General features: G+C 42.8%; 1 long non-coding RNA gene across 3 annotated transcripts in view; it reads right to left on the bottom strand.

Moving 5' to 3' along the window:
- Positions 1 to 12,236, bottom strand: part of LOC111750578 (uncharacterized) — a 37,376-nt gene extending 25,140 nt beyond the window's left edge. For 2 of the 3 annotated variants that reach the window (XR_002785665.2, XR_002785663.2), the window contains exon 1: positions 84 to 12,236. This is a non-coding gene — a long non-coding RNA (uncharacterized LOC111750578). The remainder of the gene's footprint in view (positions 1 to 83) is intronic. The other variant, XR_010318963.1, reaches the window with a different exon arrangement.
- Positions 12,237 to 13,484: the final 1,248 nt, after the last annotated feature.

Genomic DNA, 13,484 nt, shown 5'->3' with positions numbered 1-13,484 from the left:
ATCACATTTGAGGGATTCTGCAACGTGAAACAATCTAGCCATAACGACAAGGCAATGACTATTGAAGTACAGCCTTAACTTACCATGTTGACAGAAGCACCCGCAGTCATAACATCATCTACTTGTTCCTCTCCCTGTGCTTTCATTGTTGCAGTAGAAACTGTTGACTGCTCTGCTCGCTCTCTCATGTACCCAGAGGACAAGGCTCACGCATGTTCTGGTAAACGGCAATTATTCTTCATGCTGGCATGAGCTTATACTCCACTTCTTGCCTCTTCTCTAGGCAATTTCTTCTGTTCTTCGCACTGCGATAGTCACAGTAAACGTAGCTGAAAACCACTAGCCTGAACTCTGTACTCTATCTGCAAAACACTAGCATCAAACAAACCAGTTATTCCCGACTTCAATTATTAAGGACCTACCATGCTTGCCAGGCAATATACGGTGTATACTAAGCCTGTTCCTGTATCAATAGCCCTTTCCAGAAAAACTACCTCCATAATATGCCTGAGTACATTGAGGGTTTAGGGAGGGCAAACCACTTGTCCACAATCTCATAGTTAGTTAGGGCTGAAGCCAGGATTCTAACCAGGTCTGTTCTTGGAAGTCCAGACTTGGTAATATTTTTCTCTCCTCCTTTGTCTAAGGAAATTCTATTTATTCTTCAATGCCTTTCTCTCCTACTTGTTGGCATGCTCCTTGGGGACAGGGAGGGACCATGCTTTGTTCACCTCCATTTTTATCATACTTGCTAATGGCCTGGATCTCAGAAGTTCCAAGAGGGCATTGTCTAGTACCAAACAGGCTCCTCAGAGGTTCTGGTGTAAATAAATAAGCACAGGTGAATACCATTAGAATGCTTAGAAAGGCGGAAATGTAACTTAAATCAAAAGTATTTTGATATGGATTGCTCTGACAGGGATCACAACAGAGGTCCTGGGCAGAGCAGGAGAAAAATGTAAAACAAAATTAAAATTCACACACATACACAAAAAAAAAGAACAGACTGGTCTGACAGAGACAGGAGGAACCCATGAGACCATGATCCCTGAAACCCTGCTAACTCAGCACTGGAGTGATTCTGGAAGACCAAGTTTCAGTCCAAGATTAGAGAGGGTTATAAAGAAACAGTAACACACGTGAGGAATGTGGTTCTTAGTTCAATCAAGTATTTGAGATCAAATGGGCAAACTCTGCCCAAAAGCATAGACAAGAAGGCAGGAAGGGGGAGGCGGGACCAAGATGACAGAAAAGACAGATGCTTCTGGTGAGCCCTCTTACAACAAAAACCCGAAAAAACAAGTGAAATGAGTATGTTTATGACAAGCTAGGAGCCCTGAACATCAAAGACAAGGTTAGAAAATGAACTGAGGGGCAGGGCAGGAAGAGACAGTTCAACAGCGGAGAAGAGTTACAGGACCTGAATTGCTGGGAGCCCTCAGGCACCATTCCCAGAAGTGGCCACAGTTTCCTCAGGGATAAGCAGCCAGCCACGCAGCCTACTCACATCTCCAGAACGAGAGAAGAACGGCGCCCTCAGCAAAAGCTAAGTACTTGCATATATTTTATCATGCCCCCCTCCCCCACTCCCAAGCCAACTTCAGTGGCTGAATTCCCTGGGCCTGAGATAGGCCCTGTTGAGCACCTAGAGCCATCCTCCTGGCCTTGGAGGAGGAAAAAATTTGCAATTGGGAGAAAAGATAATTTGCCAGCTCCACTAACCAGGGGAGCTCAGGACAGAAGTGGCTCCTGTCCAGGCATAAATGGTTCATGGACTTTGAGTACTTTTCCCCTCTGCATGGACCTGTGTGGGCCTATTTCAGGAGAATAGGCCCTTGTTGGCAGACTACAACTGGAGAGGTGGGTGTTTGATGTTTGACATTGCTTTGCCTATTAAACAGGGTCCTCACCTACCCACATCAGGAGCTTGAGGACTGGTGGCTCCACTCAGGTCACCCAGCCACCTGAGACAAGGGTCCAGGGATAACTGGTACCTCCCAGTCCTCACAACCAAAAACATTGGGTGCCCATGGTCTGTCTGCAGAACCCACACACCTGTATGCTCTAGGGAACAGGGACATGCTTTCCTCAGAGACACTTGGGGGATAATTCTCAGCCCCCTGCCTTCTTCAGAGTGTGACCTCCTGCTGCAACCAGATACTGGTACCTATACCAATCACCCCTGCCCCTCTAAGATTGTAGGACAGAGCCTGTACCACACACTCGATGATCAGCTACCTGGACATCTGAGCTGAATTCATGCAAGAAAAATGAATGGATTCCTAGACTGATATACCCAATAACAGCTCTACCCATACGGGGATAGGATGTCAGAGCTCCAAAGGCAAAAATAATCAAGCTAGCTCACTCAAGCAACCCATTTGGGTATGTCAAAACAAAACAAAGCAAGAAGCTACAACACAGTAAGCAAACATAAAGTAAACTAATACAATAACTTATAGATGGGTCGGAGACAACAGTCGAGATCAAGTCACATAAAGAAACAGACGATGATCACCTCAACACACTCTCAAAAGAAAGAATCAAGGGATCTTCTAGATGCAAGTGCCTTCCTGGAATTACCAGAAGCGGAATACAAAAGTTTAATATACAGAACCGTTCAAGACATCAGGAAGGAAATCAGGCACTATGCAGAACAAGCCAAGGAACACACAGATAAAGCAGCTCAAGAAATTAGAAACATTATTCAGGAACATAATGAAAAATTTAGTAAGCTAGAAAAATCCACAGACAGCAATCAGAAATTCAGAAGATTAACAATAAAATCACAGAAGTGGACAACTCAATAGAAAGTCAGAGGAGCAGAATTAAGCGAGTAGAAGGCAGAATTTCTGAACTTGAAGATAAAGCACTTGGCATCAATATATTTGACGAAAAATCAGATAAAAGAATTTAAAAAAATGAAGAAACCTTAAGAATCATGTGGGACTCTATCAAGAGAAATAACCTACGAGCGAATGGAGTACCAGAACAGGGACGGATAACAGAAAATACAGAGAGAATTGTTGAAGATCTGTTGGCAGAAAACTTCCCTGATATTGTAAAAGAGGAGAAGATAACTATCCAAGATGCTCAACAAACTCCACAAAAGGTAGATTTTAAAAGAAAGTCACCAAGACATATTATAATCAAACTTGCCAAGACCAAAGGTAAAGAGAGAATTTTAAGAGCAGCTAGGGATAAACGAAAAGCCACCTACAAAGGAGAGTCAATAAGAATAAGCTTGGACTACTCAGCAGAAACCATGCAGGCAAGAAGGCAATGGGATGACTTATATAAGAAGGCAGGAAGGGGCAGGAAACCTGGACAATGGATGTGGGGAACCCAGGGTGGAAAGGGAAAGAAAAAGAGCGTTGACACAAGGTGGGAATTGTAACCAACATCACAAAACAACTTGTGTATAAATTTTTGAATGAGAAACTAACTTGTGCTGTAAATGTTCACCTAAAGCACAATAAGTTGTTTTTTAAAAAGTATTTTGATACAAGAAAGTCCTGAATTCTCGATTCTCTCCCACTTTTTTTTTTGCCTTACCTTTCTCTGTCTCTGCTTTCTCCCTCTTCTCCACCTGTTTCTCCCATCTCTCCATTCTGTCTGCTCCCACCAACAATGCCACTGCCACCGCTCACAGCAGCTGCTCATCCACAAGCAGACCACACACGTCTTCACCAACCTCATCTGAAACAGTCTGAAGCACATTTGAGATAAAACTCGCCCTCAGTAAGCTCATGACACTTGATATGCTAGAGAACTCACCTTGGCCTTACTTCAGGTGACATTCTGCACAAGACAAATCTCCTATGTAAACGAGCCTCAAACCCAACATGCCGATATCAGAAGACAGGTGATAGCTTTAAATCTCTCCAGTGTACATGTATTCATACATATTACCTTTCCTTTGGTATGTTATTAATGTCTTCATGCGATAATGCAGCTCTCACTACATGCCAGCTCCTGGGCTAAAATCTTGGCATACATCATCTCATTGAATTTGTCTCATAACCCCATGGTGTAGGGACTACTATCATCTGTACAGATGAGGAGGCTGAAGCACAGTGGATTCAGTCATCTGCCTGGAGACACAAAGCCAGCAAGTGGTGGAAGCAGGATACACACTCGGTCATTCAGTTTCTCAAACCCATAGCAGCACCCTGGCTACTCTCGGTCCGCCAGGCATTCTTTGTTTGGAGGTAAATGCCTAAATGAGAATTACCTAATTTCTATTGTATTACTTAAGTATCTTCCTTGTAAAGGCCCTCTATTTAATAGCCCATTTGTATTCTCTGACTGAGAATAATTTATGTAGAAAGCTAAAGGGTGGCTCCTGGGCCAGCTGCATCAGCATCAGCATCACCTGGGAGCTTATTAAAAATGCAAATTATTAGGCCTTTACCCTAGAACTGGTGGCATAGTGGTTCAAAGTTTGGCTGCTAACCTAAAGGTTGGTTGCTGTCATGGATTGAATTGTGTCTCCCCAAAATACCTGTCAACTTGGCTAGGTCGTGATTCCCAGTACTGTATGATTGTTTACCATTTTGTCATCTGATGTGATTTTCCTATGTGTTGTAAATCCTATCATTATGATGTTAATGAGATGAATTAGTGTCAGTTATGTTGATGAGAGCTACAAGATTAGATAGTGTCTTAAGCCAATCTCTTTTGAGATATAAAAGACAGAAGCAAGCGGAGAGACAGGGGGCCCTCATACCGCCAAGAAAGCAGTGCCAGGAGCAGAGCACATCCTTTGGATTCAGGGTTCCTGTGCAGAGAAGCTCCTAGACCAGAAGAAGATTGATGACAGGGACCTTCCTCCAGAGCTGACAGAGAAAGAGAAAGCCTTTCGCTCGAGCTGACACCCTAAAATTTGCACTGTGAGAGAATAAACTTCTGTTTGTTGAAGCCATCCACTTGTGGTTTTCTATTATAGAAGCACTAGATGACTAAGACAGAATTTGGTACCAAGAGCGGGGTGCTGCTCTAACAGATACCCAAAATGTGGAAGTGGCTTTGAAACTGTGAATGGATTAAGGACTTAGAAGGAAGTGAAGATAGCTGTTACACTGGAAATGGCGCAGACCAGGAGAAGCAGCGGCAGAAAACCAACAGTGGAAGAACCAGGAGACCTGTGCCAAAGAATGCTGGAGCTGACCCACGGAGCGGAACAGCTGAATGCCTGTGCACAGAAGGCTTCCTGGTAGAGTGGGGTACCTCCTGTCACCTATCAGTGGAGCTAGACCTGCCAACCCATGGTGCAAGAGAGCTGGGTGCCTTCTGACCAAAGTTTACTGGCTCAATAGGATGCCTCCAGGTACTTATCAGTGGGGCTACAGAGCTTTGGAACACTTACCCCAGCAGGACAGATGTGTTCAGTGAGGCCTGTGGGGCCCAGAGGCCAAGGAACCTGGAAGCAGAAGCAACAAGGAATACAGAAAAGAGAGCTGCCTCAGTCTCAAATGGTATGACCATGACTTCTCGGGTCTCAAAGGGTGGAGCTATGGCTTCTGGGATTTCTAAGGGTGGAGTCGCCACTCATGGACTAGGAAAATGGTATGCCTAAAGCTGAGGGAGCAGAGTTGCTGTCCCAGTGGGCCTGGAAGGTGGAGCTGGAGCCCAGGGCCGAAGGGCCTCCGCTCAGTGTCTGGAGAGTGTGGCCAATACCCAGAGTCTGGAGGGCAACGCTATTGTGTAAATGGTCTCAGAGAACAGTGGATTTTTTTTTTTCAAGACTTGAGGGCTGATGTAATGTGTTCTGCTAACTTGCCTGCTGCCTGTTATGCCTTCTTTCCCACCAATTTCTCCCATTTGTAATGGAAATGTCTACCTTGTGCCTGTTACACCATTGAACTTTGGAAGCAGATAACTTGTATTCTAGATTTCATGGATGAAGAGAAATTTTTGGATTTTGGACTTGGAGTTGATTTAAGAGTTTTGCTGTGACATGATGGGGTGAATATGTTTTACGTGTAGCAAGGATATGAATTTGGGGGGGGCAAAGCATGGAACCTCATGGATTGAATTGTGTCCCCCCCCAAAATATCTGTTAACTTAGCTAAGTCATGATTCCCAGTATTGTATGATTGTTTACCATTTTGTCATCTGATGTGATTTTCCTGTGTGTTGTAAATCCTATCATTATGATGTTAATGAGATGAATTAGTGACAGTTATGTTGATGGAATCTACAAGATTAGACAGTGTCTTAAGCCAATCTCTTTTGAGACATAAAAGACAGAAGCAAGCGGAGAGACAGGGGGCCCTCAAACCACCAAGAAAGCAATGCCAGGAGCAGAGTTCATCCTTTGGATTCAGGGTTCCTGTGCAGAGAAGCTCCTAGACCAGAAGAAGATTGATGACAAGGACCTTCCTCCAGAGCTGACAGAGAAAGAGAAAGCCTTCCCCTGGAGCTGATGCCCTGAATTTGGACTTTTAGCCTATGGGACTGTGAGAGAATAAACTTCTGTTTGTTGAAGCCATCCACTTACGGTATTTCTGTTACAGCAGCATCATATGACTAAAACAGTTGCTATGAGTCAGGATCGACTCAAAGGAAATGGGTTTGGTTTGGTTTTTGTTTTATCCCAGAACTTCCAAATCAGAAACTCTGGGGCTGGAGCTCAACTACCTGTGATTTAATAAGTCCTCCAGGTGATTCTGATGCATGTCAAAGCGTTTTACTACTCTACATGATATTTACTGCCTGTTTTAGGTAATGATCCCTTTGAAGGCTCCAAGTTAGAAAAAGAAGATAGAAAATGCACAGTGAAGCATCTTGCTTCAGGGACACATTCTGTCTACAACTCCTCATGCTGTCACGTGTCCTTATACACAGGCTCTCTGCTTATAAATTCCAAATTACAGCTACCTAACAGCTACTAAAATGAGTATTCTGGCTTGGGAAAACTGTAAATGCTAGTAGGTTAAGTATCCCTGTTTCATAATTGGACATGTCTGAAGTAAGCATGGAAGGCAGAGCCACAGGTGACCCATCACTCCACCTGTCTGAGCAAATTAATTACCCCTCAACGTAAGTGTCATATTTATGTGCCAAGTATAGCCCATAATTAGGTTTTTATCACACAACCACATTTCATGCAATTCTTCACTTAAGTAAACACATTTTAATTATTGTCATTTCTTTCATTATTCATTCTCCAGGCTACAATACACCTGTCAGAAGAAATACTTCTTGTTTGACTGATTGTCATTATCTTCCATTTTATCCTAGTCCTGAATGTATGCAACCTCCATCACCATATTTAATTTTCTTAACCAAAGTCAAGCACTACACGAGTTCATGGGCACTTGGAGGTAAGTGTGATGGCTGACCACTCTAAGTCGTTTTGTGGAGCCTTTCATCTGCAATCCTGAAAGCGTTTTCCATGCGTTCTCACTGTGCATCTGTCTGCTGTAATCAGGGTGTTGCAAAGCTGTTGGTAATATAGTGACATTTGCTCTAAGCATTGTCACATTGAAGAACACCCAACAAGGAAAATGAAAACCAACGTAATTTCAAGTTATCATTCTCAAATTTCACTCACTTACTTGAGCCAAAAAACAAAACCACTGCCACTGAGTTGATTCTGATCCATAGAGACCCAATAGGACAGAGTAGAACTGCCCCATAGGGTTTCCAAGGCTGTAAGTCTTTATGGAAGCAGACTGCCACATTTCTCCTGAGGAGTGGCTGGTGTGTTTGAACTGCCGACGTTTTGGTTAGCAGTGGAGAGCTTAACCACTGCACCACCAGGGCTCCTTTACTAAAGACTAACCCATTGCCATTGAATCAATTCCGGTTCATGGAGACCCTACAGGACAGAGAAGAACTGCCCCAAAGAGTTTCTAAAGAGTGGCTGGTGGATTCAGCAGCCGAGCCCTTAACACTGTGTCACCAGTGCTCCTTCACTAATGACTAGAGATGTTAAAAATTCTGCTCAAAGTCCCCCAGATTTGAGGCAATATGTATTAAAAGTAGACTCCAGAGCCCTAGCTGTTGGCCATTTGCTACATTCCTTGCCATGCATGGGGAGAGAAAGCTATGTGTTTTATAAGCAGAGACAAAGAGAGATTGCCTTGAAGATGCCAAGAGGCAAATGTGAGTAAGTTGGGCCTCTGAGAAAGACAGCAACAGGTTTATGAGCCAGGTAGAGAGCCTTCCTCAGCCTCATGTGTGCTTTGAGCATAGAGAAGGAAGATGGGGTGGGGGGTGGATATCTAAAGGCAATGCAATAGGCTTAGAATACTAGACAAGAAAGCAATTCATCCCAAGATCAAGTTCCAGTGTAAATTAGAATGGAGGACAGGTGGCAGGATTACATTTACTTCTTTCACCAAAGAAAAGGATGCCAAAATTCTCCTTTCATGTTCATTTACAACGGAATTTAGTAATCAGCTATTGTCCTTTTATCTGGTTTGGACAGAGTTATTGTATTTTGCTTGGAGGTCAGTGTGTAGCTTTCTTTCCTAAAAGGACAACATCAAACCCTCACCACAACCGCTGCCACCACACACCACCACAGGTACCACACCACCGGCCAAACCAACACCCACACAGAGCAACCAACACAGGGAGCTTCCTACCCGTCAGGCACCACACTAACTGGTGCCAATACTCCATTTCATTTAATATTCACAACTGCCCCCACATCATAGGTAGTCATTAACCACACTTAGAAGACAGTGACTCAAGGTTTAGCCTATGACTATGTATTTAGTAAGTGGGCAAACCAAATCACTCTGTAAAACTAGTTCTGGTTCCCATGGTGATCCTCTCCTTGCTTTCTGGGTAACACCCTGAAATTGAAACATCTGTGTATTACATCAGAAAATAGAGAACTTACTCTGCTCTGGCAGCCACGCGCGCTCCATCAAGCTTATGCTTGCTCTGAGCACACACTCACTCACTCCTGCGCTCTCTCTCTGGCTCTTGCTCATACAGAGATCTGGAGAAAGCAGCTGCATAATGCTGGAGGAGGAGTAAATCCCTTGCTTTCTGACAAAGTTTATGAGGGAGTAACAAAAAGAAAAAAATACAATTCAGATTCTTCTTGTCTTTGGATGTAAGATGTTGCTGGAGGGAAAAAAATCACTCCTGTGCAGGGTGAAATAATCACTATTGCCAGGGATATTTTTGATTAGGAAATAAACAAAAGATTAAATTATAGGATGGAGATTAACAAAGGTAACTTCCATTTTTTCTCCAATACATTTAACAAATCACTACGAAAGATACACACGCTAGCCTTCACATGTTTGGGTTTAATTTTCGGGGTAGGAGGGGGAGAAGGAGGCTTTGTTTTCCTTTTTTGCTCTCCAATTTCCAAAATCACACATAGAAATGCACCAGGCAAAGCAGAGCCTTCATCTATAAAAAAACAGAGCAGAATTGCTCCATAGGGACTACTAGGCTGTAATCCTTACAGGAGTAGGTTGCCAGGTCTTTGTACCTCGGAATCACTGGGTGGGTTCAAATTGCCAACCTTTTGGTTAGCAACCAAGCACTTAACCATTGCACCACAAGGGCTCCTTCGCTGCTGTGTACATACATAGAAAATGAAGCACACAGATAAACCAATTCTTCACCGTGTAGACAGTAGGCTCTCCTGTCAAACATTTTCGAATAATTACTTCAATTGCAGAAAAGAAAGGAAACTTTTAAATTAATATAGAGATGGCTTAGTTTGCATTTGTGTTCACTAAGGTTCTCTGAGCAGTAGATGTCAAGCCAGGATTAAATGTACAAGAGATTTATTGGGGGATCAAGGGAAATGATGGTTCAGTGGTAGAATTCTCACCTTGCAGGGCTCATTTCCCAGCCAATGTAGCTCGTGAACAACCACCACCTGTCTGTCAGTAGGAAGTCAGCCAATGAAAACCTTATGGATCACACAGGTCTGATCCACAACCAATCATGGGGATGGTGAAGGACAAGGCAGAGTTTCAATTTGTTATGCCTCGGGTTGCCATGAGTCCGCGGCTGACTCTAGGGCTGCTAACAACAACAACAACAAGGGAAGGGAGCAGGAAGAGCCAAGGAGATCTCCCAGAACATGATGCAGATTTGATTCCTGTGAAGGAGCAGGGGAAGGAAGGAGATTTGGCCAAGAGGAGTCTAAGATTGCATGGATGCACCAAGAAAAGTTTGACCAGGCCAACAAAAAGTTCTCAAGCCAAAGTCACCCAGTCCTCCAATGAAGGGGCCCCATGTATCACAGGAACGGGTCTATATGGGAAGCCTCATTGTGTTCATTTCTTGGCATGGAGCAGATCTCCAGAAGGGTGGCCTTAACATGAACACAATAGTGGACCTAGAAGAGCAGAAGCTGGGTTCTTCAGTCAACTTTGCTCCTACACCAGAAGACCTGAGTGGTATAATTTCATGCCACTGAGGGAGCATATTTTCAAAATCCTCACTACAGATTTGGTACAGCCTCAACCCCTCATATGATGAAAGACAGGAAGCTGTGGCTAGTTGAAATCTGAAAATAATACCCAGTTTTATTTTTAAGCAATAGTTTTTGCAACTGCTGTGCCAAATCTCTGTGGTATACTGCTAGAAAAGGAGGGGAAAGGAAATACACAGAAACCACAAGGGTAGTGACCACACTGTAATCAACGTTCCAAACAGCAAAGGAACCAAACAAGTGAGAAAGTGACAACCAACGATGTAATCTACAAACGGCAAATCAGATCTCGTACAAGAAGCGTGAATACAGGTAATCATTTAAATGAGTTGACCATTTGTTAAATTTAATGGAAAATTTCACAAATAAAGACAGATTTCACCCATTTAACCATATGTAAAACAGGGTCATTCATATGCATATTTATAAATCAAATATTAACACAGCTCTCCCCAAATGATTGTAAATCTGTTTAATTAGGACACTATGAACTTGTTACGACATCAGTTTTATAGAATTGTATTTTCTGTCTGAAATCTAGGGGGATATTTAGTAAATTACACAGTTAATATGTCAGAAAATACCAAGGTTATTCTATGATCCAATAAATCAAATTTCACAGGAGGAGTAAGGTGCCTTGGAATTGACCTATTTGATTTCATTGAAATGAAATAAGAAATTTATATACCACATAGGTGGAAATAAAATCTACATTTGGAGAAAAAACAATAAAATCTGGGCATTTTACAGAAAAAGGCGTTAATAAAAATGTAAAACATATATATATACCCATTGTCATCGAGTCGGTTCATAGGGACCACATAGGACAGAGTAGAACTGCCCCATAGGGTTTCCAAGGAGCAGCAGATAGATTCTAACTGCCAACCTTTTGGTCTGCAGCTGAGCTCATATGTATATACACCAAAACCCCCCAAAAAACAAACCCATTGCTATGAACTCGATTCTGACTCACAGTGACCCTATAACACAGAGTAAAACTGCCTCATAGGGTTTTCAGGCTATCGATTTTTATGGAGGCAGACTGCTACATCTTTCTCTCATGGAGCAGCTGATAGGTTTGGACCACCAACCTTTTGGTTAGCAGCTGAGGGCTTAACCTTTTCACTACCAGGGCTCCTGATATATATATACGTATGTGTGTGTGTGTGTGTGTGTGTGTATATATATATACACACACACACATACACTACCAAAAGAACAAACCAATTTGTCTTGGAAGAAGTACAACCAGAATGCTCCTTGGAAGCATGAATGGTGAGACATATTATCAGGAGGGGTCAGTGCCTGGAGAAGAACATCATGCTTGGTAATGTGGAGGTTAAGCAAAAAAAAGGAAGACTCTCAACAAAATGGATTGACACAGTGGCTACAAAGACAGCCTCAAGCATAACAAGGATCGTGAGGATGGCGCAGGACCGGGCAGTGTTTTGTTCTGTTGTACGCAGGGTCGCTATGAGTTGGAACAAACTTGATGGCACCTAACAACAACAAAAACATATATATATACACACACACACATACATATATATGCATATATATATATGCGTACATATATAATTTTTTAAAATAAGTCAAAAGGAATAAAAGGGGAAAGGCTAAGAATCAGACTGAAATTTTACCATATTCTGAGAAATACATACTATGATTAGCAGAAAGTTTTTTGAAAGCTAACATTAATTTATCTGTTCGGGGACAGCGATCAACCCCTTTTAGAGTATAATGTACTTTCAATCAGCTTTTTGGTCCTTGCAGCAATAATTCGCTAATCAGGAACTAAAAGTACATGTCAAGGTATTTTCTTTATATCCCAGGAAGTTTCCTCTTGTTTTAATACCTGGTTTATCAACTTCAAGGGTTTTTTGGTAAAAGTTACCTGCTTTTTTTTTTTTTTTTTGCACTGGTTATTTTTTTTTTTTTGCTAGATCTAAAATGAAGGTCCCATTTTCTTCCTTTCTTAACACTCAGGATGGAGGAAGTTGTATCTTCCAACATTTGTGAGGAAGAAAGAATCATTTCGCCAAAATTTGAGCTCAAGGAGAGAGATGCTGAGAATTATCAACTGCCGGTGTAAATATGGAGTCCCTGCGTGGTGCGAACAGTTAAAGCCTTCAACGAGCTACTTCTGAGAAATCAGCCATTGAAAACTCTGCGGAGCGCAGTTCTACTCTGACACACACTGGGTTACCATGAGTTGGAATTGACTCACGGCAGCTGGTTTTGTGTGTATATGCACAGTGGCCCTCCGAGAAGGCCAGGAAAGCTGACTGCAATGAGATCACACATCCATTTTCTGACGCACACCCCACTCTGGACAGGTTTGTCTTGGTTCTGGAGGATAGAAGCCCGAGTTCCTGGTCAGCAGATAGCTTAACAATGGCAGACACAATGGAGCAATCACAAAGGTGAGCAGGCGAACGTTCCCTTTCAGAGGATAAATTACCTTTTCCTGGAAAATTATTATTGGCTGACAATGAGGTGGTAATTTACTTCCTTCCAGCCTATAATAAACAAAAATACAAAGTAGGACACCATCTGCAGCAGCTGCGTGGCTGATTATAATCACCTTTTAGCCTTGAAGCCAGTCCCTATCTCACCAACCATGATACAGGAATATTTTTTACATTTTCATGGCTTCCAAAAGAAAAGGTTTTGTGTGCCTCAGCTTGGCAAGCTGTCCCCAGTGCCACCTACTACCAAACTTTACAGAGTTTGAGATTTCTTTTGCAATGAACCTTATTTAATTCAGGGTACCCTCTCACTCTGCTCTCTCTGAGGCAGTCCGGCCTACTGGAGGAAGAGGACAAAAGAGGGGCAATTGATAAGCCAGCAGTGGCTGAGCTGGTTGCTCTGGGCAATGGCAGCACTCTGGGTAGAGAAAGGGTTGTTCTTTTACAAAGGAATGCTTGCTAGTGGGACTTCTGGTTATATAGGAGGCCAGCTTAGAGTGGGTAAAGCTGCAACAAACTGTGCAACATTAATCGGAATATTAAGCACAGAAACTCACGGGTTTTCTCCCGGTGCTACAGTGGGGTGGCAGGAGGGA

Source organism: Loxodonta africana, chromosome 22, assembly GCF_030014295.1.
Source record: "Loxodonta africana isolate mLoxAfr1 chromosome 22, mLoxAfr1.hap2, whole genome shotgun sequence".
NCBI classification, from domain to species: Eukaryota; Metazoa; Chordata; class Mammalia; order Proboscidea; family Elephantidae; genus Loxodonta; species Loxodonta africana.
The sequence above is the reverse complement of the archived record's forward strand: the minus strand, read 5'-3'. Positions and strand labels throughout refer to the sequence as shown.